Source organism: Desmodus rotundus, chromosome X (assembly GCF_022682495.2).
Source record: "Desmodus rotundus isolate HL8 chromosome X, HLdesRot8A.1, whole genome shotgun sequence".
Taxonomy (NCBI): domain Eukaryota; kingdom Metazoa; phylum Chordata; class Mammalia; order Chiroptera; family Phyllostomidae; genus Desmodus; species Desmodus rotundus.
In genome coordinates, this window is record NC_071400.1 from 24,901,145 (window position 1) to 24,928,691 (window position 27,547).

At 37.0% G+C, this 27,547-nt stretch overlaps 1 pseudogene; it reads right to left on the bottom strand.

The window, feature by feature from the left end:
- Positions 1 to 266: 266 nt before the first annotated feature.
- Positions 267 to 27,547, bottom strand: LOC112310554 (polyadenylate-binding protein 2 pseudogene; annotated as a pseudogene).

Genomic DNA, 27,547 nt, shown 5'->3' on the forward strand with positions numbered 1-27,547 from the left:
GAGCAGCACCCAAGGGAGTGAAGTGGGACTGGGAAACGGGGAGCAGCTTGCACAGTTGAATTAAGTCCATGGTGAATCCCCAAAGTGAATGAACAGCCCCTGCTCCACTCCCTGGGCCTTCCCCTACTCCCCAAAGCAGGTCCCTCCTCAGCAGTTAGTTATGGGATTCTCCCACCTTCCACACTATATATCTATTTTTTAAATATTTTTTCCATCAAGGTCATTTTCTGTTTTTCTTTTTTCTTTTTTAATTATTTCTTCCTTCTTTACTTTTTTTTCCCCTCTCTCCTCCTTATACATTTTTTTTTAATAAGGGAATGCCATGAAGTATCTCTAGCCCAGCCCTTGTAGATGCAACCTGGGGCCTGCTGTTAAAACCACTGTAAAGCGAGATTGGGAACTGCTGTAGTTAGTGGTCCAGCCTCGGTATCGGGCGTGTGGGAAACCTCAGTCTGTTGTGCTGATGCCTGGTCTGTTGGTTTGTTTTGGGATCACCTTGACTTGTCTACCTCTAAACAGGGACTCACCTAAGGCCCTCACTGACTCTTTGTCCGAGAACTATATATGCAAACCTTTTGGGATGACCACTAAATTTGTCACAGAGTATGGTGACACAGTTAACTGAACCACAGCCATGAAAGTGTGCTTCCAGCTCCTCTGCTATTGCACCATAGACCACATTGCCACCATAGATGGAAAGGGCATCAGCCTCCATCTTCTGAATAGACAAGATCACTGGGCTAGCATTGCCTGGAGGTGGATTCATATTCATCTGCTTCTCTACCTCCTTCCGTAGCTCCTTTAGCTTCTCCGCTTCTTCCTCCATTTCCCTGAGTTGAGTTTTGATCGCTTCCAGCTCCGGGTCTTCAATGGTGCCATCCCCCGGGTTACCATGGACCAGTCCCTACTCTGCCTCCACCTCCTGGCTGCCGGGGACTCCGGTGCCAGGCCCAGGGCCCCAAGCTCCCACTGGGGCGCAGGGCCGGGGTGGCGCCTCTTCAGGCTCAGGCTCTGGCTTGAGCTCCAGCAGCAGCTCCTCGGGCTCCAGTTCCCGAGACTCCGGGCCGTTCCAGTAGTCCCCTGCACCCCCGCACCCCGCACCACCCCCTCCGGCCACAAGATGGCGCAGCCGCCCGGCCCTGAGCCCCACTATCGCCCCAGACACAAGGCTTTTATAGTGATCATTTGTTATTCATTTGTAGTTTAATTCCCTGAGGACAAAGAACATACACTATTTATGATTTCAGTCTTTTAAAGGTGTTGGCGCATGCTTTTTGGCCTATGGTCATGTACATGGAATATAGTGTGTATTCTTTTATTGTTTATCTATTGTTTATCTCCACTTTCAATATATACATCAATTAAGTCAAATTTGTTAAAATGTCATTCAAATCCTCAATATTTATATTGCCTTTGTATGTTTTTCTATCAATTAGAGAGATATGTGTTAAAGTCTCCTATTGTGATTACAAACCTGTTTATCTCTCATTTTACTTCGTCCCATTCATAAATTATATATTTTCATAATATACTATTTGGTAAATAAAAATACAATTTTTATATCTTCCTGGTAGGTTGGCCTTTTTATTATTATAAAATATACTATTGTACTAAATATGTGTACTGCCATGCAGGTACTAGAAATATTGGGGGGATCACCTTGTAAATTATATAAATGTTTAATCTCTATGCTGTACACCTGACACATATAAAATCATACTGAATGCTGACTGTCATTGAAAAATTTTTAAAGTGTTTCTGACTTTAACATCTAGTTTGTCTGATATTCATAAAATAAAGCCTCATCTTTCTTTTGGTTAATGCTTGCATGGTATACCAGTAGCACTGAGGGATTTTTTTTGTTCCTTCTGAAAACTCACTCTGACAATTTTTCTTTGATAATTGGAATATTGACTCAATTTTTTAATTTTATGTTTCAATTACAGTTTCCATTCAATATTATTCCACATTAGCTTCAGGTGTACAGCGGAGTTGTTAGACAATCACATACGTTACAAAGTGTTCCTTCTGATATTTTCAGTACCCACTTGTCACCATACTATTTATTCAATTTTCAACGTACTTACTAGAATAATTAGGTTTAACCATCATCTTAGTCTTTATGTTCTATTTGCATTACCTTGACTTTCTCTTTTTAAATATCTTTTTCTGTCTACTTTTGTGTCAACATTTTTATTAGCTTTGTATTTATATATTCTTTTACTATTGCTTTGGTATTTACCCTAAAAATAACAAAATGTGTTTTTGAGTTATTGGAGTATAATATATATTAGTATTTTTGCCACTTTTCAACAATTTAAGGTCCTTTTTGCCTCTCTCACCTCTGTGTTCTCATTGTCTTGTACTTTAGATCATCATATATTTCAACATAACAAAACATTGTCATTTTTCTTATTTCATATTGTCAATATTTGTTAATATTTACATCCACTGCTTGTAATAAAGAAAATTACTATTCATTTAAATGTAGTCTTTCTCCTGCATCATACAGAATAATTTTTACATGAATCTCAGATTTCTCTAGCAACAAACAACATTTGTGGGCCCAGACCTATTTATACTCAAAAGCAACAGGCAGAACATGAATAGCCTTTTCTTTACTATCATGAGGTCACATGTGTTGCTTATACATTTCTACTATGAAACATTAAGAAATAAATCACTTAGAACAGCTAGTACAGAACATAAAATCCATTTTAATCTTTATGATTTCAATTGGACTTTATACAGTGCAAAGTGGATCATGTTTATCTCCTTGACCCCCCTTAATTTTGTTGATCTCCTGATTTCTTTCAGCCTATTTGGAAATCTATGATTCTTCCCTTCTTTCTACATTAATTTATTCATTGATGCTTCCTATTTATCTGACTATGGTAATTCATATACTTAGAAATTATACCTGAATCTCTTTTAGTAACCTATAGATGATCCTTCTTACACTTCAGATAGAGGAATGGAGTTTATGCAATATATATGGAAGTAAGAATCTATAAATACACATAGTCATGTATTTTTAATTTTTGAACCATATATATGTTATATATTCAAAAATATAATTAAATGAAAATGGGAACAGTCCTGGCCTGTATGGCTCAGCTGGTTGGAGCATCATTCCGTAAACCAAAAGGTTGCAGGTTTCATCCCCGGTCAGGAAACATACGCAGGTTACAGGTTCAATGGGTAGTTGGGGTATGTATGGAGGCAACCAACCGATGTTTCTCACATTGATGTTTCTCTCTCTTTCCCTCTCCCTCTCCCTTTCTCTTTCTCTAAAAGCAATGAAAAAATAATAAATGCCCTCAGGTGAGGATTTTAAAAAATGTAAAGGGAAACGGTGAAATCTAAAATTGAATATAAGCTAAAATAAGCAAACCTAAATGCATGTAAAATTGGTAGAATAACCACACATAAAAATAACTTTAACTGACTTTTGAACATAGGATTCACACTGTACATCTTTAGTCGAATATATTTTAAAGACAAAGAAAAAAGCCCTGGCTTGTGTGGCTCAGTGGATTGAGTGCCAGCCTGTGAACCAAAGGGTCACTGGTTCAATTCCCAGTCAAGATACATGCCTGGGTTGCAGGCCACGTCCCCAGTGCGGGCCACGTGAGAGGCAGCCACACACTGATGTTTATTTCCCTCTTTTTCTCCCTCCCTTCCCCTCTCTAGGAATAAGTAAATAAAATCTTGAAAAAAAGAAAAAAAGCAGAGAAAATTAAACATCCACTTAGTAATTTTGCTCTTAGCAGCAATATCGGCATTGTAATTTTGAAGCTTTTATGTATATTGTAGGATAAATCAAATAAAATAATGTTTATGGGCTAACCTTTCTTAAGAACCAAAGAGAAAAGACATACATTAAACCAAAACAATATCAGAAAAATTGATTTAATGTTTAATTTTAATTGAGCATATCCTTAAGAGCTGATGATTCTCTTTATTGTCGCTGTCGTTAATATATTGCCTAGCTTGCCCCACTGAAGGCCCCACACAATGGCACCGGTAACAACGTGCACACCGCCCCCAGAACTTGGTTTCTAAGTACTATTGCCAGTAAAAAAGGCTATGGCTCCTTGTTGCCATGTTTTATTCCTGGGCTGGAATACAGAAAGTGCAGGATTAGACATGGACATGTGATTAGGGTAGAATGCAGTGAAGAATATCAACAATTTACAAATAACAGAAATTGGCAATTTTGTAAACAGAGCTTTTGATGTTGAGCTGTAATTTGATAATAAGATGAAGATTTCAGAGCTGAGGCGCTGAATTAAGAGTACTAACAATATATAACATGTTTCACTTGTTTAACGTATGAGGTAAACAAGTAAAAATTGTGAAAAATATTTGTCTCTGGCACTCTCCCCATTCCGCTGCCCACTTCAGAGGTAATCGCACTCAGGGAGCATTTACAGTGTCTTAGGGTAGTGAAGACCTAACAAGTGCCTTCAAGTCTCCCCTTCTTCAAAGCTCCCCAAAGGTAGCTCTAGTGGTTGATTCTCTTTTTATTATTATTATTTTTAGATAGATGGGAAGGGGGAGGAAGAGAGGGAGAGAAACATCAGTGTGTGGTTGCCTCTCACATGCCCCCATCTGGAGACCTGGCCTGCAACCCAGGCATGTGCCCTGACTGGGAATCAAACCTGCGACCCTTTGATTTGCAGGTTGGCACGCATTCCATTGAGCCACACCAGCCGTGGTAAATACACAATTTTTTTATAAATAAATTCCAGTTTTGTGGGGTCCCCCTTGTATATTTCTACATTATCTTTGTAATAACTGTTTATTTGAGGTTAGCATGTCAATAACATATTACTAAAGCTGTAATTAATGTTTTGGATGGCTCTGAGTAATTATATGGTATGTGTTACATCCCTCAATTATCCCCTGAATGGTATAATGGATATATTGTAAAATCTGTTGAATTCTAATTGCGGAGTAGAATGCGTTTGCATGTATGTGAAGGTATATATTTATAAGTGAATAATGCTGCAATTTGTTTTTCTAACATCTATTCCTACTTTATATCATTTATTTGCCAGTGAATATATCCTGCACACAAACAAATTCTTTCTCAGTAAAATTTGGTAACATACTAGTAATTCACAAAATTATCTTAGCCCTGAGAGTTTGGTCTGGTTGAAACTACATTATTAATTTATTTAGATATTAGCCTTAAAATATGTAGTTCCTTCCTTACTTTTACTAATGCCTACTTATCTATATGTTGAAAAAATACATTGGATATTCACTTTATTGTTTTCTAATGTCTTCACTGAATATAATTTATATCACACAAAGCTCACCATTCCAGTGTACTATTTAATGGTTTTTAGTGCATTTACAGACGTGTAACCTTGTCAGTCCCTACATTTAGAACATTTTCATCACTCGTAAAGAAACCCCATACCAATTATAGGCACTCCCCATACCCTCTGCTCCCTGCTCCTGGCAAGTAAGTACGAATCTGCATTCTGTCTCTATGGATTTGCCTATTCTATACATTTCATATCAAAGGAATCATATAATAGGTAGTCTTTTTTGACTGGTTTCTTCCACTTTCCATAATATTTTAGAGATTCATCCATGTTATAGCATTGGTAATTTCATTAATTTTATGGCTGAATAAGAATCCATTGTGTGGGTACATCACATTATATTTATCCATTCATCAATTGACAGATAGTTGGGTATTTTTCACTTTTTGGTTAATATGAGTAATTCTGTTATAAACATTCATGTATACATTTTTATGTTAGCACATGTTTTCAAAACTAACATATGTTTCACATGTTATCTTGGGCATACACTGCGGTTTGCCCAGAAGGTATCCAGCCATGTAATGTGAAAAATAGACATTAATTGAAGAAGATACAAGATACAAGAAACATTGTGCATAGAACAATGTAAATTCTTTCTGGAAGACCTAAGAGCCTGTAAAAGGACACAGGTCCACAGGAGCTACCTTAACATACAGTCTAATAAGGTGCATATAACCTTCCTGTGTGTTGGTATTTCCTGTATTTACCAGGCACAGTTGTTAGTGAATGTAAAGTATTTAGTTTCTCTGTGTATTTTGGTGTCTTTCTACAGATTGTGGCTAAATCTGAGGGAGGGGAAACAGAGCAGTTACAATCTATTAGTTTTGGGAATAAAATTTAAAGGTTTCTATACCCAATATTAAAATAATTTAGTATAACTTTCTAATAGCAATTTTTAAAGAAGCTTATGTGGTGGTGCATTTCCTTTAAAGGCTTACTTTCCTTCCCGCTCTTTCCTTAGTTTGCATGACTGTGAAAATTCAGTATTCAGTTTTAAGACTCTTCTTAGTAACATAGGGACGGCAGAGAACTTCACAGGTCAACCATAGCCATTGCAAAGAGTCAGTTCCTTTTATTCTTTTCAAATTAGCTGCCTTTCTGTCCCATCAATTGTCTCCTGGTTTTCAGGAATAAATTCAATTCTCTGAGCAGCTGTGGATACCGATACCCACTTTGTCCAGAGTTTAAGGGGTGTCAATCAAGGTCTTTTTTTTGTCAGTCTTAGGAGAATTTTCATTCTCTTCTAAAGACTCACATTTTTCTATCTCAGCAGGAAAAACAAAAAATACCTTTATTACCATTCATGGAGATAGTACTACAGTCCATACTTTCTGGAACCTCTTTAGGTATAATATTTTCAGTACTTGATTTTACTTGTAATTGTTATTCTTGGTGTTTAGCTAGATATTGAGACAGGGAACAAAAGGGACTTAGGCATTGAGCCTAACATGGGGAGCATCAGCCTGTTTGCTTCACCAGGAAGTTACAGCTTCACCCCCCAGGGGAGTACAGCATCATGCTCTACCAAGGGGATTTAATATCCCTCCCTTCTTCCCTCTGGTACCTGATTGTTGGGGTGCACAGGGAGTGGTGCTGGACAGTAGAGGCCTTCCAGTCCAACTGGGTTATGGACCCTATCCAAAGTCCCCGACAGTTTAGGAAGTAGATTGGTTGTTTTGAGAAAGCACCTGGTCCACACCCAAGCTAATATAACTGCTGGCAAATAAAGAAGCTTCTCTCTGTCTCTCTTTCTCTCAACCTGTATTCTCACAGTGCATGCACCTGTTCTTTACATACTCATGTGGCCCCAGCAGCCACACGGCCCAAGGCCTCCAGGAGGGAGCCTGAATACCGAAGCACAGCAATGGACTACAGCTGGAAACACACCCTAAGCTAGCTGGATGCTGGGCTGTATTTTAATATGAAGCATAGACTCTGGGCAGTGGCCTTCATGCTGGCCTTACTGAAGACAAGATTGGACATTTTCCATGGCCAGATGGATGGAGATGGGACATTCGAAGGTCAGGAGGGGAACCCCCTTAATTGTACATCATCCATAAACCATACCACAGATCCCCATCCTCCCATGCAGGTCTCAGGAACTTCTTTTCCTTTAGACACTGCAAGAACCTTCCTTCCACAGAAAACATAATAATAAATTTTCAATAACCACTGTTGTCTTCTCTTTTAAAAGACATTTTCAAACTTATATACTCGAAATATGTTGTTGAACCAAATAGTATGTTTTAATCAAATAATTGGAGAAGGACTTACTATGAAAAGAATCCTAGGCTCTACACTTCCCCCAAGGGAACCATTCCTAATATTTTAACTCCCTCTTCTGGTCATCACTTCCGTCTCTAAGTAATACGCTTATGCTGCTGAATCTTGACTCATCAATCTTTTGACCTCCTGATATAATAAACTAGAAATAAGCTTACTTATACCCTACCGAGTAATTACCATGAAAATAAAATTACATCTCTATTTTTAGTACCTATATTTATGATTTTTATAAATAATATACTTATACCCTAATGTCTTCTGCCACCAAAATATAAACAAGGTCTTTCAATTTGTACTGTGTAAGCTAAGGACATCGGCACTTGCATCTCCAATTGACTTCTCTTACTCCTTTCCATTTCCTCGCATTGGTATGTGTGCCTATACTTTTTCACTGCAAATGTTAAGAGCATTTACATACTTTTCAATAACAGAATGTAAGTTGTCCAGACTTTGTCTACAGATTATTCTAAAAGTTGAAAAGAAAAGAACACCATTTACATTAGTATGAGAACATAAAGGACATGAATACATGTACACGCTGTAACTGAATTTCGTATTTTGCTCCAACTTTTTACGTTTGCTGAGGTTTCTTATTAAATACTCTTTATTGAGATACAAATCACATGCCATAAGATTTACTATTTTAACGTGTACAGTTCAGGATGTCAGTATATTCACAGAGTTTGGCTGCCATCACTATAATCTAAGGTGAGATTTTTATAACTTCAGAAAAATACAAAAAACAAACAAACAAAAAGCCTGTACCCATCACCACTTACTGCCAAAACCCCTGAGCTAATTATCTGATCCTCTTAATCTTTTTCTGTCATATTTTCTTTTTGAGTTTGTTTCAGTAGTTTCTGCCCTTCTAGACATTTGTCTATTTTATCTAGTCAACTGATTTTTTGACATATAATTGTGTACCGTATTCTCTTACAGTCCTTTTTATTTCTGCAAAGTCAATATTCTTTTGCAGTCAAAGAATATGTATCGTATGGTTTAAATCATTTTAAATTTATTGGGCTTATTTTTTGTCTTAAAATATCATTTATCCTAGAGAATATTCCATCTTCCTTTCAGAAGAATATTTGTTGTGCTGATTAAATTGTGTCTTACTCATGTCTGGCAGGTCTATTTTGTTTCTAGTGTTGTTCATGTCTCCTCTTTCCTTGTTTTTCGCCACCTTATCTATTTAGCAAAGTGAGGTATTTATGTGCCCTACCGTTATTACTGAATTGTCTATTTCTCCCTTAAATTATTTCAGCTTCTACTTCTTAAATTTTGGATTTATGTTGTTAGGTAGATTTATGTTTATAATTGTTATATTTTATTTAAAAAAACTGTTCTTATCATTGTAAAATTGCATTTTTTGTCTTAGGAACTTTTTTTTGCCTTCAAGTTTATTATATCTTGTATTAGTATATCTGCTTCAGCTCTTTTTTGGATACCCTTTGCATAGTAGATCTCTTTACATCTTTATAGATTCAAATAATTTGTGTCCTTAAAATGATTTCCTATAGACCACATATTTGAATCATTCTTTTATCCATTAATGCAAAAATTCTAAACAAAATATTAGCAAATTGAATTCTAATGTATGCAAAAGATAATATATCAAAATCAAAGAGGTTTGTTCCCAGGTGTGCATGATTCATTTAAAATTCAAAAATCAATAATCATTGAATAAAAAACCAATAATCATAAGTTCTTATTTTAACATAAAAAGGAGAAAATATACTATGATAACCTCAATTGAAACATAATAAAATTCATAAACTTAAACCCTTACTCCTGATAAAATTATCAAGAGGCAGTTTCATTTTTAGTTTTTTCAGGAAATTCCATACTGTTTTCCACAGTGGCTGCACCAGTCTGCATTCCCACCAACAGTGCACTAGGGTTCCCTTTTCTCTACAACCTCGCCAGCACTTGTTGTTTGTTGATTTGTTTATAATGGCCATTCTGACTGGTGTGAAGTGGTTTTAATTCTTCATTAAATTCTACATTGTGGTTTTAATCTGCATCTCTCTGATGACTAGTGATGTTGAGCATCCTTTCATATGTCTCTGGGCCCTCTGTATGTCCCCTTTGGAGAAGTGAGTGTTTATGTCCCTTGCCCATTTTTTAGTTGGATTGTTTGTCTTCCTGCAATGGAGTCGTGTGAGTTCTTTATATATTTTGGAGATCAAACCCTTGTCTGAGGTATCATTGACAAATATATTTCCCCATGCAGTTGGTTCCCTTTTCATTTTGCTGATGTTTTCTTTAGATGTGCTGAAGCTTTTTAATTTGATGAAGTTTCATTTGTTTATTCTTTTCTTAATGCCCCTTGCTCTAGGGAATATATCTGTGAAAATATTGCTGTGTCGAATATCAGATTTTCCTGCCTTTCTACTGTTGGGATTATACCCTAAGAACCCTTAAATACCAATTCAAAAGAATCTATGCACCCCAATGTTCATAGCAGCACAATTTACAATAACCAAGTGCTGGAAGCAACCTAAGTGCCCATCAGCAAATGAGTGGATCCAAAAACTGCACAGCAGAAAGAAAGAAGGAATGCCTACCATTCGTGACAGCCTGGTTGGATCTGCAGAGCATTATGCTAAGTGAAAGAAGCCAGGTGGTGAAAGACACATACCATATGATCTCACCTATAAGTGGAACCAAATCAACAAAACAAACTTGCAAGCAAAATATAGCCAGAGACATTGAAATTGACAACAAACTGACAGTAACCAGAGGGGAGGGGAGAGGGAAAGAAGGTGGGAAAGAAGGGAAATTGACATAAATGAACATGAATGAGGGACCCATAGATGGAGCCAAGGGAAGTTGGGATTGAGGGTGGGAGGTGGGCATGGATAGGGAAGGGGAAAGTGGTCATAGGAAAATGGAGACAACTGTATTTGAACATCAATAAATTTTTTAAATAAAAGTAAGATGTAATATGCAAAAAAATAAAACTATTTATATAACAACTACAAATAGAAAATGACCTTTAAAATAAACAAACCATCTTTAGTAGTATCAGAAATATCAAAAAATACATTTAAGGCCTCTAAAGATAAAATTAGAAAACATTTTTGTTGTGAAAAATCAAAGACCTAAATAAGTAGAAGAATTTATCATGTTCATATATAGAAAGATACAATATTGTAATGATATCACTTTTCCCACAAATTCATCTTGTTGATGAATCCCAATAATAATCCTAGTTTTATTTTTTGTGGAAATTGACAATTTAATTATAAATCTACATGGAAATAAAAGGGGACAGGAATATTCAAAGTAATCAAAGTAGAAAAACAAAGTTAGAGGACTTACATTACTGTATAGAAAAATTATTTTAATGCTACAAAAGCTAAGACAGCATGCTGTATGCTGTTACTAATACAGAATAGTGGAATAGCATAGCGCGTCTGGAATTGGAACCGCATATATGTGGATACCTGCAGTAAAATGTGAAGAAGATAAAAATTTTAACAAATAAACTTGATCACTAATATAGAAAAAAATTAATCTTGCCTCCAACTAGTCATACACAAAAATCAATTACATATGGATTTTCTTATTAAATGTGATGCATAAATAGGATTAGATAACAGTTTCTTCAAAAGGACACAAAAAAGGGAAACAAAAAAGAAAAAAATTAAATTTCTGTTTATCAGAAGAGACCTTTAAGAATGCAAAGTCAAGCAACAGAATGGAAAACACCTTTGTAGTTCAAATGCCCTAGAATGGACTTGTATCCAGACATGTCAGTACCTCCCTACAAATCAACAAGAGAAGCAAACAACCCAAGAGAAAAATGAACACTTGAACAGACACTTCACAAAAGAGTATAACCAAATGGCCTATGGACAAAAAGGGGTCACACACTAAACCTGATGAGCTCAGGGGAGGTCTGCATAGTGGCCTTACAAACTCAGATACCAAGAGGAACCACACAAGATGCTGTGCAATTAAAACTTTCTAACTGAAACCTAGACACAGTGGGTAGTGTGTCCTAGGCCTCCGTCTTCCTTGACAAAGCTCAATCTTTACCTTAACAGAGCCTGTCTGTTGTCTTACTGCATCTAAGGTAACACACCTGGAATGTCAGGGTAATTTCCTTTTTCCAGACACTTCAAGGCACAATCTCCCACCACAGTAGAGACCACAAAGCCCCTCATTGTTATTACCATGCTAATTGCTAGCTGTGAACTATCCTGTTCCCACCAGTGTAAAAGAAGCGTGTGTCTGTTCATTTTCCTTTTATCCATTCCTAGAGATGTCCCTGCTTTGCTTTCTTCCTCCTCTCTAATCTATCACCAATGGATTTCATGTAACGCATTTATTCCTCCTCCTTTGATTCTAATGTATAAAATAGGGTGCCAAACTGACATTCTCTAGAGCATTTCCTCAATCTGTTGATATTTTTCTTCCCAGCAATTTTTGTCAGTTTGGCTCAAATAAACTCATAAAAATTCTTACAGGTTTGGACATTTCTTACATCAACAGGCCAATTAACATATGAAAAGATGTTCTCCTTCATAAGTCATCAGAGAAATGAAAACCACTGCCACATCATTACACAGTCATCAAAATGGTTAAAATGAAAAGGATAAAAAATAAAATTCTCTCAGGAATGTGAAACATTTGGAACTTTCAGGTATTGATATAGGAGTGTGCACTGGTACAATCATTTTGGAAACCAATAGGATCCAGTAAAACTAAACAGATACATACTCTATGACACAACAATGCCACTCTTAGGTATGAACCCAACAGAAATGCAAATGTATATTCTACAAAAGATATATACAAGAATGTTTACAGCAGTACTATTCAACTAACTCAAAGAAGAAAATGACTCAAATGTCCAAAAGACAAAAATTGAGAAATAAATTGTAGAATATTTATACAATAAAATACTATGCAGGAACAAAAATATACAAACCACTTGCCCTGGCTGGTGTGGCTCTGTGGAGTGAGCGCCAACCAGTGAAGCAAAGGGTCGCCGGTTCAATTCCCAGTAGGGGGCACGTGAGAGGCATTGGGAATGGAACCAGTGACCCTTCAGTTCATAGGCTGACTCCCAGTCCACTGAGCCACACCAGCCAAGGCTAATTCATAAAGTCCTTATAATGATTACTGGAGTAGAGGTGGTAATGATTGGAAAGGCACATGAAAGGGACTCCTGATTCGTTGTCAATATTCTGTTTTAAAATCTGGGTTCTGGTTACATGGTGTGATCAATTTAAAATTTTATCAATATGTGCTTATTAAGTTTGCAATTTTCTGTGCTTGTGTTAGACTTTTTTAAGGAAGCAACAAAGGATTAAGGGGAGGAAAAACCTCACTATGGAGCCACACAGAGAGTCAGTATTGAAAACATTGAGGTCAGTATTTTGAAACATCTACAATCAGATCATTTCTCTCCACCGCCACTGATAATGCCCTGTTGCCAGCATTATCTCCCTTCTGGATCATTGCTGATGCTCTGCTTCCACCTCTGTCCCCTTCTCATGTGTTCTGCTCGATATAATCCAGTCTATATCACTTCCCTTCTCAAATTCTTTAAAATAAAAGACACAGTCCTTAAAATAGCTATAGGGCTCTGTGTAATATAGGGCTTTTATTTCTGAGCTCATCTTATAGCATTCTTCCCCAAATGAATTCGACTCTTGCCAAAATGGCAGCCTTGCTGTTCCTCCAGCACTCAGCCAGAGTTCTGCTTCAGGGCTATTGCATTTGCTGTTCACTTTGAAACACACTTCTGTCAGATATACTCAGAGCTCATTCATTTGCTCTTTTCAGACCTTTGTAGCCTTCTCAATGAGGCCTTCTCCAATTATCTTACTGAAAGTTGCATCAATTTTCTTACTTCTCAACAGATTCTGTTGTTTTCCAACTATTTTCCTCCGTAGCACTTATCACTATATGATATATTGTATTTGTCTGTTTTATGTCCCCTTGCGCTACAATGTATGCTGAAGTAGAATAGTTTTTGACAATTTTTCACCACTGTATATGTACTTAGATATACAGGATGGGGCAAAAGTAGCTTCACAGTTGTGAGTACATAAAATACATTGTTTATTCCTGTATTATTATTTTTATTGTATTATTTTCCATATGAAAACCTGTAAACCTACTCCCCCCATATAAGTATGAATAAATGTGTTTAAACTAATTAATATATAAGTAATAATAATATATAGCAGCAATTTTTACACTGGTGTGCTACAAGAAGTTTTGAAACATGCCATATCTGACTATTTAGTCAGGGGCACTGACCTCTTTTCCCTCAGGTTGTCAAATTTAAAAAAAAAAAATGACAACAGCCAACACAACTATAGCTGGCCAGTGTGAAGGAATCAAAATCATACCTATTTTTGTCAGATTAGCAAAAAATACATATTTTTGGTGTGCTGCAGAATGTTAGCAATTAGTTTATGTCTGCATCAGGTGAAAGAGATTGAAAATCACTATACGTAGTGTAAGATTACTTTAGTTAAGGTTTAAATTAATGTCTAATACTTTTTGGTGCTTTTCCACATGTACTGTCATTCGATTCTCTCAACAACTCCATCATAGGTGTACAGTATATATTACTATCTCATTTTGTGAATGAAGAATTAGATTTAGAACACATAAGTAATGTATTCAAGATTACACTGCTAGTATATGATCCGATCAACACCAAGAATTTGATTCTTCTGTCAGCTCTGTGCCCTTCTCACTACATTAGTGCAGCTATACACCTAGAACTTTAAAATACGAGATCTGATAACTTTTCAAGTATCCTTTAGAAAAGATATCTGTCTTACAAAGTTAGAACCATCCCTTCTTTTCTCAATTTCCTTTAATGTCCTGTGTTCATCATTCAAGAGGAAAAATGGTAGGTTAGATGATGTCTTGAAATAACTGGATTAGACTTAAGTGCCTATTATTAGATATTTTCCATATACTCTCTAATATGGTTACCTTTCAAAGATATTACAAACACCAGTCAAAAGAACACCTGGTCTTCTCCATTGAATGGAATACTGGTCTTTACATAAATAAATAGAGAAATAAATAAATAAATAAATAGCAGGTGTCAGAGGCTCAACTATACGTGTTTTAAAAGTTTATAAACCCAGGCTCTTAAATCCTCTTATGATAAATCTGTTGCGGTGATTCAGTTGGAAATTTAAGATTCTATGTGGCAAAACACAAAAATATTTTAAGACTGTCATTTACAAAATGAATTATTAAAGGCCTAATTTAGGAGCAGATGGGGAAAAAAATTTTTGTGGCTCTGAAAAGATTCCGTTAACTGGCTGTGTAAACATTTCACAGAAAGGAAATGCTGAATGTCTCCTAGAGTTGGGACTTTTCAGAACTGCATACACATAACAATTCACTCAAATATGTCAAATAAGTGTGTACATGTGTATAAATTTCTATATAGTTTTATTTCTTTAAATATTTCCTCCGCTCCTTTCTCTGCCTGTAGAAGAACAAAGGATTCCATGTCAGATGTTCCACTCATGCTTTCCATTCCTTTACCCTCTTGTACTATCATTTTGAAAAATCCCCTGAATTAGTTGTCCAGGTCATTAGATCAATCTTTAGCTGTGTTAATTTGATTTTTTTCTTCTGCCTGAAGAACTTCTTTAATACTCTTGTGGTTCAGGTTTGCTGGTGATAAATTACTTCAGATTATGTATGAGGGTATTTTTCTTTCAATATTTTAAAGTTGTTGCTCCACTGACTTTTCATTTGCATTGTTTGATGAGAAATCTGATGTCATTCTTAATTTGATGCTTTATACATAGAGTATCTTTTTCCTCCCCTGGTTGCTTCTAAGATTTTCTCTTTATTGCTGAGTTTGAGTAATTGATTTTGATATGTGTTGGTGTAGTTACCTTCATGTTTCTTGTGCTTGACTGTCATTTAACTTCTTGGGTATTTGGAGTTATAATTGTAATCAAATTTGGAAAATTTTCAGCCATTTTAAAAAGGTTTTTTGTGTTCCCTCCTCCATTTTGAGGAGTCTAAGTACACATATATTAGACCACTTGAAGTTTTCCCACAGTTGACCAATAATCTGTGAATTTTTAAAAATAATTTTTATGAGTTCCTTCTGGAAGTTTCTATTTCTATGTCCTCAGATACACTCATCTTCTGCTATGTTTAATCTGTCATTAATCCCATTCAATACATTTTTCATCTCAGACATTGCAGTTTTTATTGCTGTAATGTCAGTCTGGTATTTTTTTTTTGTATCTTCAACGCAACAATTTAACGATCTTTTGCATTCTTTTAAAATAAACCTTTATTTTAAAATAATTATAGATTTACAGAAAAATTGCAAAGATAATACAGAGTTCCCATACACCCCACAGCCATTTTCCTGTATTAACTAACATCTTATATTAGCATGGTACTTTTGTCACAATAATAAGCAATATTAATACATTATTATTAACTAAATTAAATATATTATTAGGGTTTCCTTATTGTTTGTTACCTAATGTCCTTTTAATATTCTCAGATCCTATCCAGGATATCACATTACATTCAGTCATCATGTCTCTTTAGTTTCCTATAGGCTGTGACAATTTTCAAACTTTCTCAATTTTTGATGACTTTGACAGTTTCAAAGAGTACTGATTAGGTACTTTGTAGACTGTTCATCAGTGGGGATTTGGCTGATGTTTCCTCATTTGTCTGATGATTAAACTGGGCTTAAAGGTTTTCAGTGGGAAGATCACCCAGGTAAATTGCCATTCCTATTCTGTCTCATCAAAGTTACATGGCTTATCATTCACCAGGTTGAGGTAGTGTTTCTTAGGTTTCCTTCCTCCTTTAACACTGTATTCTTTGGAAGAAAGTCACTATCTGTATCCCATAACTCCCCGGGGGAGTTACGCTCCATCCCCTTGATGATGGAATGCCTACCTAAATTATTTGGAATTCTTCAAAATGGGAGGTTTGTCTCTTATCTTCCATTTATTTATTCCTTCATTAATTGTATAAGTATGGACTTGTGAATATCTATTTTACACTTGGGGTTATAGGCAAACATTACATTGTTTTATTATTTAAATTATTTTAACCTTGGCCACTGGGAGCTGTTTCAGTTGGCCCTCATGTTCCTTTGACACACTTCCATCTCTTTTTTATCTTTAGTTCTAAATTTCCAGAAATAAAAGATCTTCCAGGCTCATCCTATATATCCCAGTCCTAGAATCAGTTACTTCTACAAAGAAACTTAGTTGCTTTTCTTGTATAATGGTATTAGAAACCAAGATCCGAGTGCAAGGAGTGCTTTTACTACTGGAATGTCATTGCTTGTACACTCACTGAGCTGACACAGCAAAGATACATGTATACTAACCCATTTATATACACACATTATATATAGTATATTTACACTAAGCTAAATAGCTGTTCATAATAGTATGTTCGATTCTAATCCATTAGCACATGGATCATAGTCTCCTCTCATTGCTTCCCTATACCCTCAAATTCCAACAGTAAGAAATCTGGCTCCCAATATGCACCATCAATTAACTTAATTGTTAAATTTTATGTACCTATATAGAGTTAATCCTTGAACAATATTGGCTGAACTATGTGTGTCCACTTATGCATGGATTTCTCTAATAAATTCTGTAAATATAATTTCCCTTCTTTATCATTTCCTAACGTTTTCCTTTCTCTAGCTTATTTTATTGTAAGAATACAGTATATACTACATATAACATACAAAATACATTTTAATCAACTGTTTATGTTATTAGTAAAACTTCTGGTCAACATTAGGCTACTAATTGTTAAGCTTTTTGGACAGTCAAGAGATACACGTGCATTTTTGACTATATGAGGAGTAAGTGCCCCTAACATCCGAGGTGTTCAAGGGTCAACTATAATGGTTTCAGAATTATTACCCCATAGTCCCATAAGAAACGACTCAATCTGAATACAGTATTTATGTACATTTCCTTTAACTTTACCTTTACAGACTCCACTTATTTCCAAAGTTACTTAGGTCAGTACCATATTCTACCACCCTCTTCAGTGATGTCGTTTCATACATTTGTGGTCCAATTATATGTTTTTTTAAGCACAGTTTGCATTCTCTCCCAGGGTACCTCAACCTTCTAAATGATTTTTAAATATTTTAATACATCAAAATGTACTATTTGTGTTATAAAGTTCTATGGGTTTTGTCAAATGCATAATGGCATGGATCCACCATTACAATATCATATAGAATAGGCTTACTGCCCTAATATTAACTTTTTTAAATATATTTTATTGATTACGCTATTACAGTTGTCCCAATTTTTCCCCTTTGCCTCCCTCTGCCCAGGATACCCCTTCCCTCCAGGAATCCCCCCTTAGTTCATGTCCATGCACCATGCATGTCAGTTTTTTGGCTTCCCCATTTTCTATACTATTCTTAACACCACCACCCACCCCTCCATCTATTTTGTACCTACAAATTATGCTTCTTAATCCCTGTACCTTTTCTCCCATTCTCCACCTTTCCCCTTCCAGCTGATAATCCTCCAAATGACCTCCATGTCTATGATTCTGTTCCTGTTCTGGTTGTTTGCTTAGATTTTTTCTTTGGTTTTGCTTTTACATTCAGTTGTTGATAGTTGTGAATTTGTCATTTTAATGTTCATAGTTTTGATCTTCTTTTTCTTAAATAAGTCCCTTTAACATTTCATGTAACAATGGCTTGGTGATAACGAATTCCTTTAGCTTTACCTTGTCTGGGAAACACTTCATCTGTCCTCCAATTCTAAATGATGGCTTTGCTGGATAGATCAATCTAGGTTGTAGGCCCTTGCTTTTCATCACTTTGAATACTTCTTGCCAGTCCCTTCTAGCCTGCAAAGTTTCTTTTGAGAAATCAGCTGACAGTCTTATGGGAACTTGTTTGTAGGTAACTCTGCTCTTCTCTTGCTGCTTTTAAGATTCTCGCTTTATCTTTAATCTTTGGCATTTTAATATATGTATCTTGGTGTGGTCTTCTTTGGGTCCAACTTATTTGAGACTCTCTGTGTTTCCTGGACTTGTATGTCTATTTCCTTCTCCAAATTAGGGAAGTTTTCTTCATTTTTTTCAAATAAGTTTTCAATTTCTTGCTCTTCCTCTTCTCCTTCTGGCATCCTTATGATTCGAATGTTGGCACTTTTGGAGATGTCCCAGAGTCTTCTTATACTTTCTTCATTTCTTTGAATTCTTGTTTCTTCTGTTCTGGTTGAATGTTTATTTCTTCCTTATGTTCTAAATTGTGGATTTGAATCCTGGCTTCCTTCCCTTCACTCTTTGTTCCCTGTGTATTTTTCTTAATTTTACTTAGTGTAAACTTCATTTCTTCCCTTATGCTTTTGCCATACTCAATGAGTTCTCTGAGCATCCTGATCACCAGTGTTTTGAACTCTGCATCAGCTAGGTTGGCTATCTCCATTTGGTTTAATTCTTTTTCTGGGGTTTCATTCTGTTCTTTTACTTGGGCCATATTTCTTTGTTTCCTCAATTTGGCAGCTTCCCTGTGTTTGTTTCTGTGTGTTAGGCAGAGCTAGTTTGATTCCCTACCTTAACACACTTGTTAAGTTGTATGGGGAAGAGCCTTAGGTATTCATCAGAGTGGGGCAACCTGCTTCATCGCTATGTGGCTCCCTGTGTGGGGGGGAGGGGTTGGAGAGTGGACAATGCCACTACCTGGCTTCTGTAGGTTTGCCCAGCACTCTCCCCATTCTTAATCACTTCATCCACTTCCCGAATGTGACTGGCACCCTTTTAGCTGTTGTCTTGGTGGTGATTCCCAGAGTGGGTGGATTTGCATATGTGCTAAGCCCACAGGGGCCCTTTAAAAGGACTCTCCTGAGAAACTGGCAGTTTCTTTCACTGCTCCAATTCCCACAGGTTTTTACAGCAAGAGGTAATGGGGCTTTATCTTTCCAGTGCTGGAACCCAGGGAGGTGTGGTCTGGCCTGTGGCTGGGATCACTACTCCTAAGGTATCACTCCCTATTTTTATGCACCACATGTGAATGTGGGACTGCCCATTCTCCCACCGCTGCCTCCTCCACCTCTCCGTGCCACACCACCTCTCTGCCCGTCTCCACCCTCCTATCCATCTGGATGAATGTGGCTTCTTTTAATCCTTGGTTGTCAGACTTCCATACAGTTCACTTTTCTGGCAGTTCTGGGTATTTTTTGTTTTGAGGTTAGTTGTAATTCTTCTTTTGGTTGTGCAAGGAGGTGAAGTGTGTCTGCCTACGCCTCCATCTTGACCAAAAGTCCCTAATGCTTAACTTTTTTGAGAATATGGATTACAATATAGTACAGATTACATTCCTTTCAAAAATACTATATTTCATTATAGTATTTTAATACTTTTGCTTAATTGCATTGTTCTAATATCAGTAATGATACTAATCCATTAAAATGCTTCAAGTTCCCCAAAATACTTTTTTCAAGTTTTCCTTGGAATGACTTTATGCATTCTTAAGCATGTTCATTATTATAACTGAGGGTTTTTTTATATAAATATTTCTCACATTTTGTCATTTATGTTGGTGTGCAAATGGTTTAAAATATAGGGATTTTCCGCCCTGCCTGGTGTGGCTCAGTGGATTGAGTGCCCACCTGCAAACCAAAGGGGTCACTCATTTCATTCCCAGTCAGGACACATGCCTTCAAGCCAGGTCCCCAGTAGGAGGCGCTGGAGAGGCAACCACACTGATGTTTCTTTCCATCTCTTTCTCCCTCCCTTCTCCTCCCTCTGAAAATAAATGAAAATGAAATCTTAAAAAATTAAAGTATAGGGATTTTCCTTATATTTAAATGTTGCAATATCTCTACAGTAAAGTGAGACAATCAAATCATCACCTCTGTCCTTTCAAAAGGTTGACATACAAAATGACAGTGATAACTAAGAAGACTTTGGGTCTTACCAGGGAGCCCAAATAAACAGGTAATGTGCCAAGCAAAAGTTGATTAAACACTTGAGGGAGTCACATATAGACAAATCCACAGAACATACTGAAATGATTCAGATACCATGATACAATATATTGTATTTTAAATAGTTGCAACATTACTAGAAAAATAATCAAAGTTTCTGAATAAAGTTCAAAAAACAATTTGTTCACTTTGTAATTATACAACATGGAATGATGCTGCTGCTACATTGAATTATGAGGCAAATTATTATCCAGAATATGATACAGCAAATTCTGCTGATAGTACATCAAAAATAATATATATTATCCAAATGATTTCTTGAATGTGTTGAAATAAATTATGTTAGAACCTACATTTAGCCTCTCTAAAATGCTATAAGTAGAAAGGAATCATGTGTGCTGGAAAATATAGCATATATTGGATTTTGTCACGTACATCAGAAAGTGTTCTATTGGAAAATCCATCTGTTACCCATAGTAAATTTCAATTTGCTTTTCACAAGGTAGTTTTTTTGAAAACAAATGGTTAATATTGGTGTACATATCATCAAAAAGAAGCAGAAATGGAACTAAACAATAACAATAATCATTAAAGGATTAGAGGAAGGATTTAGATATCAAATGAATGTCCTTGGCAAAGATATAAAATGACATACATGATTCACAAGAATAAGTAAAATAGAAAATTTATTTTTTTATTTTTTATTTTTTTATTGTTCAAGTACACTTGTCTCCATTTCTCCACCACCACATCCCCCTGTCCCACCCACCCCCACCTCCTACCCTCAATCCTTCCCCCCTTTGGCTTTGTCCATGGGTCCTTTATACATGTTCCTTGATGACCCTTTCCCTTCTTTCTCCTGTAATTGCCCTCCCCTCTCCCCTCTGGTTACTGTCAGTTTGTTATTTATTTCTATGTCTCTGGTTCTATTTCGCTTGCTTGTTTGTTTTGTTGATTACCTTCCACTTATAGGTGAGATCACATGGTATTTGTCTGTCACAACCTGGCTTATTTCACTTAGCATAATGCTCTCCAGTTCCATCCATGCTGTTGCAAAGGGTAGGAGCTCCTTCTTTCTCTCTGCTGCATAAAACTCCATTGTGTAAATATACCAAAGTTTTTTCATCCATTCATTTACTGATGGGCACTTAGGTTGCTTCCAGCACTTGGCTATTGTAAATTGTGCTGCTATGAACTTTGGGGTGCATAGGTTCTTTTGAATTGGTCTTCAAGTGTTCTTAGGGTATAATCCCAGCAGTGGAATTGCTGGGTCAAAAGGCAGTTCCATTTTTAGTTTTCTGAGGAAATGCCATACTGTTTTCCACAGTGGTTGCACCAGTCTGCATTCCAACCAACAGTACACTAGGGCTCCCTTTTTCCCACAGCCTTGCCAGCACTTGTTGTTTGTTGATTTGGTTATGATGGCCATTCTGACCGGTAAGAGGTCATATCTCATTGTGGTTTTAATCTGCATCTCTCTGATGACTACTGATGCTGAGCATCTTTTCATATGTCTCTGGGCCCTCTGTATGTCCTCCTTGGAGAAGTGTCTGTTCAAGTCCTTTGCTCATTTTTTAATTGGATTGTTTGTCTTCCTGTAGTGGAGTCATGTGAGTTCTTTAAGAAAGTTTATTTATAAAGGCCATTGTATTAGCTTTATGGGTTAAAACATAAAAAGATGGCACAGTCCAGGTAAATTGGTCACATCATTAGAACTGTTACCTTCCCTCCCTCTCCCATCCTACTGAAATGAATTGCAACACATACAAAGAAGTAAAAACATATAATGATGCTGAAATGCTGAAAAGGTCTGTCAACAAATATAAGAAGATGCCCAATCAGAGTGTTTTGCTCATGAAAGAACAAGTTCAGGGAGCAAATAGAGGCGATCCTGACATAGTCCTTCTAATACACTCTAAATCACTGAGAGCAAATGAACACAAGATGCATGAAGTTAAGGCGGATACTATCCTTCTTAAGAAGTCACTGTCCCCTGAAGAAGAGACTGTCATGGGGAAAAGAAAATAAGGGGACATAATAAGCAAAAGCTGGTCCACCTGTTTATTTCTTCAGAGTGAGAACATTTTAAATATGTCCGGATTTGTGAAGAGATACTACAGATCAGAAGAAAAGGACCAACTCAGGAATCAGAGTAAAGCTGTTTCCTTCTAGTCTTATGATGAGAAACAAGAAAATGCCTTCTTTGTTTTTTCAAAGAGATCAGAAATCCTGCATTTATGAAACCACAGCAACTAGTTGTGAATAAAAACTAAACTGAGATCAGGAAACACAGCATAGAGAAGATTGCTGAATAAAGTACCAGAGAATGAACTGCAAATTGGCATTCCTGTTTTTTAAAACTCCTTTTTAAATAGAAGCAAAATATTTCATCTATTACATAATACAATTATTTATTTCAAACCACGAATTTCATGTTTAATGATGAGGAAAAAAACAGTGGTTTTTGTACCTGGTTGTACATTATAATCACATAGAAAGATTTAAAAAGTAATTTTTTTTGTTTCCCAGGTTTCAACAGAGATCAAGTACCTAAGAATCTCTGGAGGTGGTATCCAAATGTAAGTTGTTTTTTTTTTTTCAGTTCCGGGGCAATTTTATGTTCAGCCAAGATTGAGAGCCACTGCACCCCAGCATCATTTTTCAAAGTGCTCCTTTAATATGCTACTATAAATTGTGACTCTGCTGTAGAGGGATATGATATGCAAGGCTTCCACAGAAACTAATGTGAAGCATCTGGTTGGACCATGGCTCTGTAAAACACAATTTGGGAAATGCTGAACCAGACGTATTGTCATTCAAAACAGGAATGACACAAAAACGTTTTTAGTAATCGTCTTCATTTAACATTCTGGACACCCTAGCCACTAGACTCAGATAAGAAATGAAATGAGATTAAAATATCGGAAAGAAGAGGGTACATACCATTAAAATATTGTGGTATATATGAGGAATCCAAGATAATCAAAGTGAAAAATAGAAATAATAAGAAAGTTCAATAAACTTGCAGTTATAAAATTAATGCATTCAAAAGAAAATAATAGCTTTATCTTATATCATGGTTTCTCAATCTTAACACAAGTGGCTTGTGGGTCTAGCAGTTCATTGACACAGAGGCCTGCCCTGTGCATTGGTGTAAGTTGTTTAGCAGCATCCCTGGTGTCTACCAAGTAGTAGACTGTAGCACTACCCTACTCCTACTGTTAGGACACAAAAATGTCTCCACAGATATCCAGTACCCTTCTGGCACAAAAGCACCCTGGCTACACAACAGAAAAAATGACCTCATCAATAACAATCATCAAAAAATACATAATAGTTACGAATAAACTCAGCAAGAAGTGTTCAGGAACTATATAAAGAAAACTACAAGTTTAACAAAAAGGCACAAAATATAAATATAAATACATGAAAAGGTGTATTACATTCTTAGATGGAAAATCTCAATACTGTATATATATGCTAACTCTCCCTAAAATTAATTTATATGTTTAATAAAATTTTAATCAATATTCCAGGGGACTTTATTGTGTATCTATATAGAATTATTTTTTATATATGTGTAAGACTGAGGAGGCCAAAATAATCAGATATATAATGAAAAAGATTACTAATAAAAATAAAGATGTAGTATCAGATAAGTACTGTTTTTTAAAAATTTTCTCCAGCTTTACAGAGATACATTTGGTATATAACCTTGTGTAAATTTGAGGTGGACAGCATAATGGGGTGATATACACACTCGTATATACTGTGAAACGATTACCATAGTAAGACTAGTTAACACAACCATCACTTCACATAGTTACCATTTTTGTGTGTGCAGCAAGAAACTTTAAGATCTACCCTCTTCGAAGCTTTAAGTATACAAAACAATATTGTTAACTATAGTCATCATTCTATATATTACATCCCCAGAACTCATTTATCTTGTAACTGGAAGTTTGTACCATTTGGCCACCTTTGTCCACCCCACCCTTACCCTACCCCACCCCTCGAAACCGCCAATCGACTTCGTTTCAATGACTTTCGTTTTTGTTAGATTCCACATATATGTGAGATTATACAGTCTGATTCATTTCAATGCATAAAGCCCTCAAGCCTCATCTATGTTCTTGGAAATGGCAGGACTGCCTCCTTTCTCATAGCTGAATAGTATTCCATCTTATACACACATGTGTGCGTGCACACACGCACACTTTTTAAAAAATTCATTCATCCCTTGACAGACACTTAGGTTGCGGTCACTAGGTGAGCTCTCTGGGTGTGTGGGGCTTGTGGTTATGTTTCATAGTCAGGTGGACCCACTAGCTGGGCTCAGCGATCTCTTCTGGTCAACAGGGGTCACAGACTGTTCTCCCTGGAAGGGCAGTTCCCCTAGTTAGATTCTGCAACTGCTTTGGGTCATGTTCCACAACCACTCCTGGTTAAAAGTGCAGCCTCAGGCTGTGCTCCCTGACCATGTGGTGCCACTGGCTGAACTCCATATTCAAGTAGGACCAGAGGCCTGGCTTCCTGGTCAAGTGGGGTCTACTACACTCTGTCACAATCAGGCAGGGCCAAAGTCTGTGCCCAGAAATAGGCTAATGTGTCAGGTCGGGCTTTGCAGCTGGGTTGTCCACTGACTGTGCTCTGCTGTTGGTGAGGTTACTGACTGAACCCTCTGGTCTTGTGGGGCCGCTTCCTGTACTCCACCTTTGGGTGCAGCTGGAGATCTGCCCTGAGGTTGGGTGGGGTTCCTTTCAGGATTCCTGGCCAGGTGGGTCCACAGGCTATGCTCTATAATTGGGCAGGGTTTTGGCTGCGCCTCCTCCCTGGGTGAGCTGCAGGCAGTGTTCAGCAATCAGGCAAGGCTATATTCTGGGCTCAGCTGCTGGCTGAGTTAGTAGGCTGAGCTCTGCATCTGGGTGATAGCGTAGGCTGGGCTCCAAGGCTGCTCAGGTTCACTGTTCAGGCTGCCTGGTATTCTGGGGCCAGGGTCTATGCTCAAATTTGGGCAGAACTGTTGTCTTGGTTCCCTGCCCAGGTGGACCACAAGATGTGCTCTATATGGACTGGTGGTCTGTGGTCATGCTTCCTGGAGGGGCGGGACTAGAGGCTAAGCTCAGCAGTGGGGCAGAAGTGTGGATTGACTCCCCCTCCCTGGTAGGCCATATACTTCGCTCTGCAGCTGCCAGGAGTCTGTGCTTTTACATCCCAAGGGGGTGAGACTAAAGGCTATGCTCAGCAGTTGGGTGGGAGAATAATTATTTTAAAACTATCATAATTTTTAAAACACCGGAGAAAGAATATATAGCGACATCTGTGGAACAACATATACAGTCAAGAACCACACTTATTTTGAATGTCAAAAACATGAATAACATAAAATTTTGAAAAATATTTTAACATATGACAGATATTACCCAAAAGCCATTATTTATTAAGTTATTTAAATCAGTAAAGAGTAAACACATTCCCTAATTAAAAGTAGTCTAATGACATGATCAGCAATTGAAAAAAATGGGATAAAATCTGACAGTAATTTGGCAGCTTCTTTTTAAAGAAGGGGTTCGCTGACTCTTTAGGTAACATCTCAATTATGTGCTCACATAAACCCTTAACTTAAGCTTCATAGCTTACATTAAAATTTTAATTTTATAATTAATGCAATTATTTTATATTTGTCCTAACTATCAAGTCAGACTCTAAGATTTAAGTTGGTGTGCTAGACTTGATTCAGTGTTTCAACCCCAGACACAGCACAATGTTGGACTTATAGTGGGTATTAAACAAAGTTACCAGGAGGTCCTACGGTATGGTAATTATGAGTTGAGACTATAGGGCCAGACTCCACCAGGATTCAAAGTCCAACCCCAGAAACAATACTCACTAGCCATGTAGATATGTCACTTTGACCGGTCATTTAGCCTCTTTTTGCAAGTGCCTCATCTACAAAATGGGGTAACAAAAATACACGCACCTCACAGGGTTGTTTTGATAGTTATTTTGACACAAATATGTACATTATATATAATGTATGTAGTGTATATATAAAACATTTAGCATAGCGGCTAGGCAAGAGTGTTATATAAACTATGTAAGTGTAAGATATTTATTAAACTGATGTTGAATGAACCTTACTTAAGTTTATTAGACATCCATGCTAATTGTAGATCAGAAATTTCACAATTCCGAGATCTGCTTATCAGATAACATATACGTACAGTTGACCTTAGAACAACACAGGAGAAACACCTATAACCTTTGACTCCCCCAAAACTTAACTACAGTATTCCCCTCTGTATTCATGGGGGATAGGATGCCTCAGCAAATACCAAAATCCACAGATGCTAAAAGATAAAAAACAGATCAAGGGCATATAGATGAACATATAGTCCGCACTCCTCCTCTGTGGACTCCCAACCATGGAAGGAAAACAGTATAGGAGACTGTTCTGCGTGGCGGAGGCCCAGCTCCCACTCGGAAAGGTCAGTGGAAAGTGAGGCCTGGCACACAGGACCCATGCCCACGGATAAGTTCTCCCGTCGGGAATCAGGCCTGCACTGTACCCAGGCCACTTTGACACTTGCTTTTGCTAAAACTCCCTCACCCTGATTTGAAGCAGCAAATGTTTACTACATATCTTTAAAGGAACTTCCTAAAATCTATGCTAAACCTTCCAAGGACCAGTGTAACCAGTTCAACCAGTTTTCCCTTTACATTTGCAAATATCCTTCTTTTTTGATGTAACTAGCAACATCCTCTCCTTTGTTTTCTATAAAAGGTAACCACCTAAGGCTAACCTGTGCATAGTAAATGAGGACCATCCTCAATGTAATGTGCCCAGAAAAGCAATAAGAGCCTGTCCAGGCAGGGGTCAGAGAGCTCTCCCCTTGAGAGAGTGGCCTTACCGTCCCTTTTTCTCCTCAGGATTTCTGTGGTCCGTGTGAATTTGTCCAT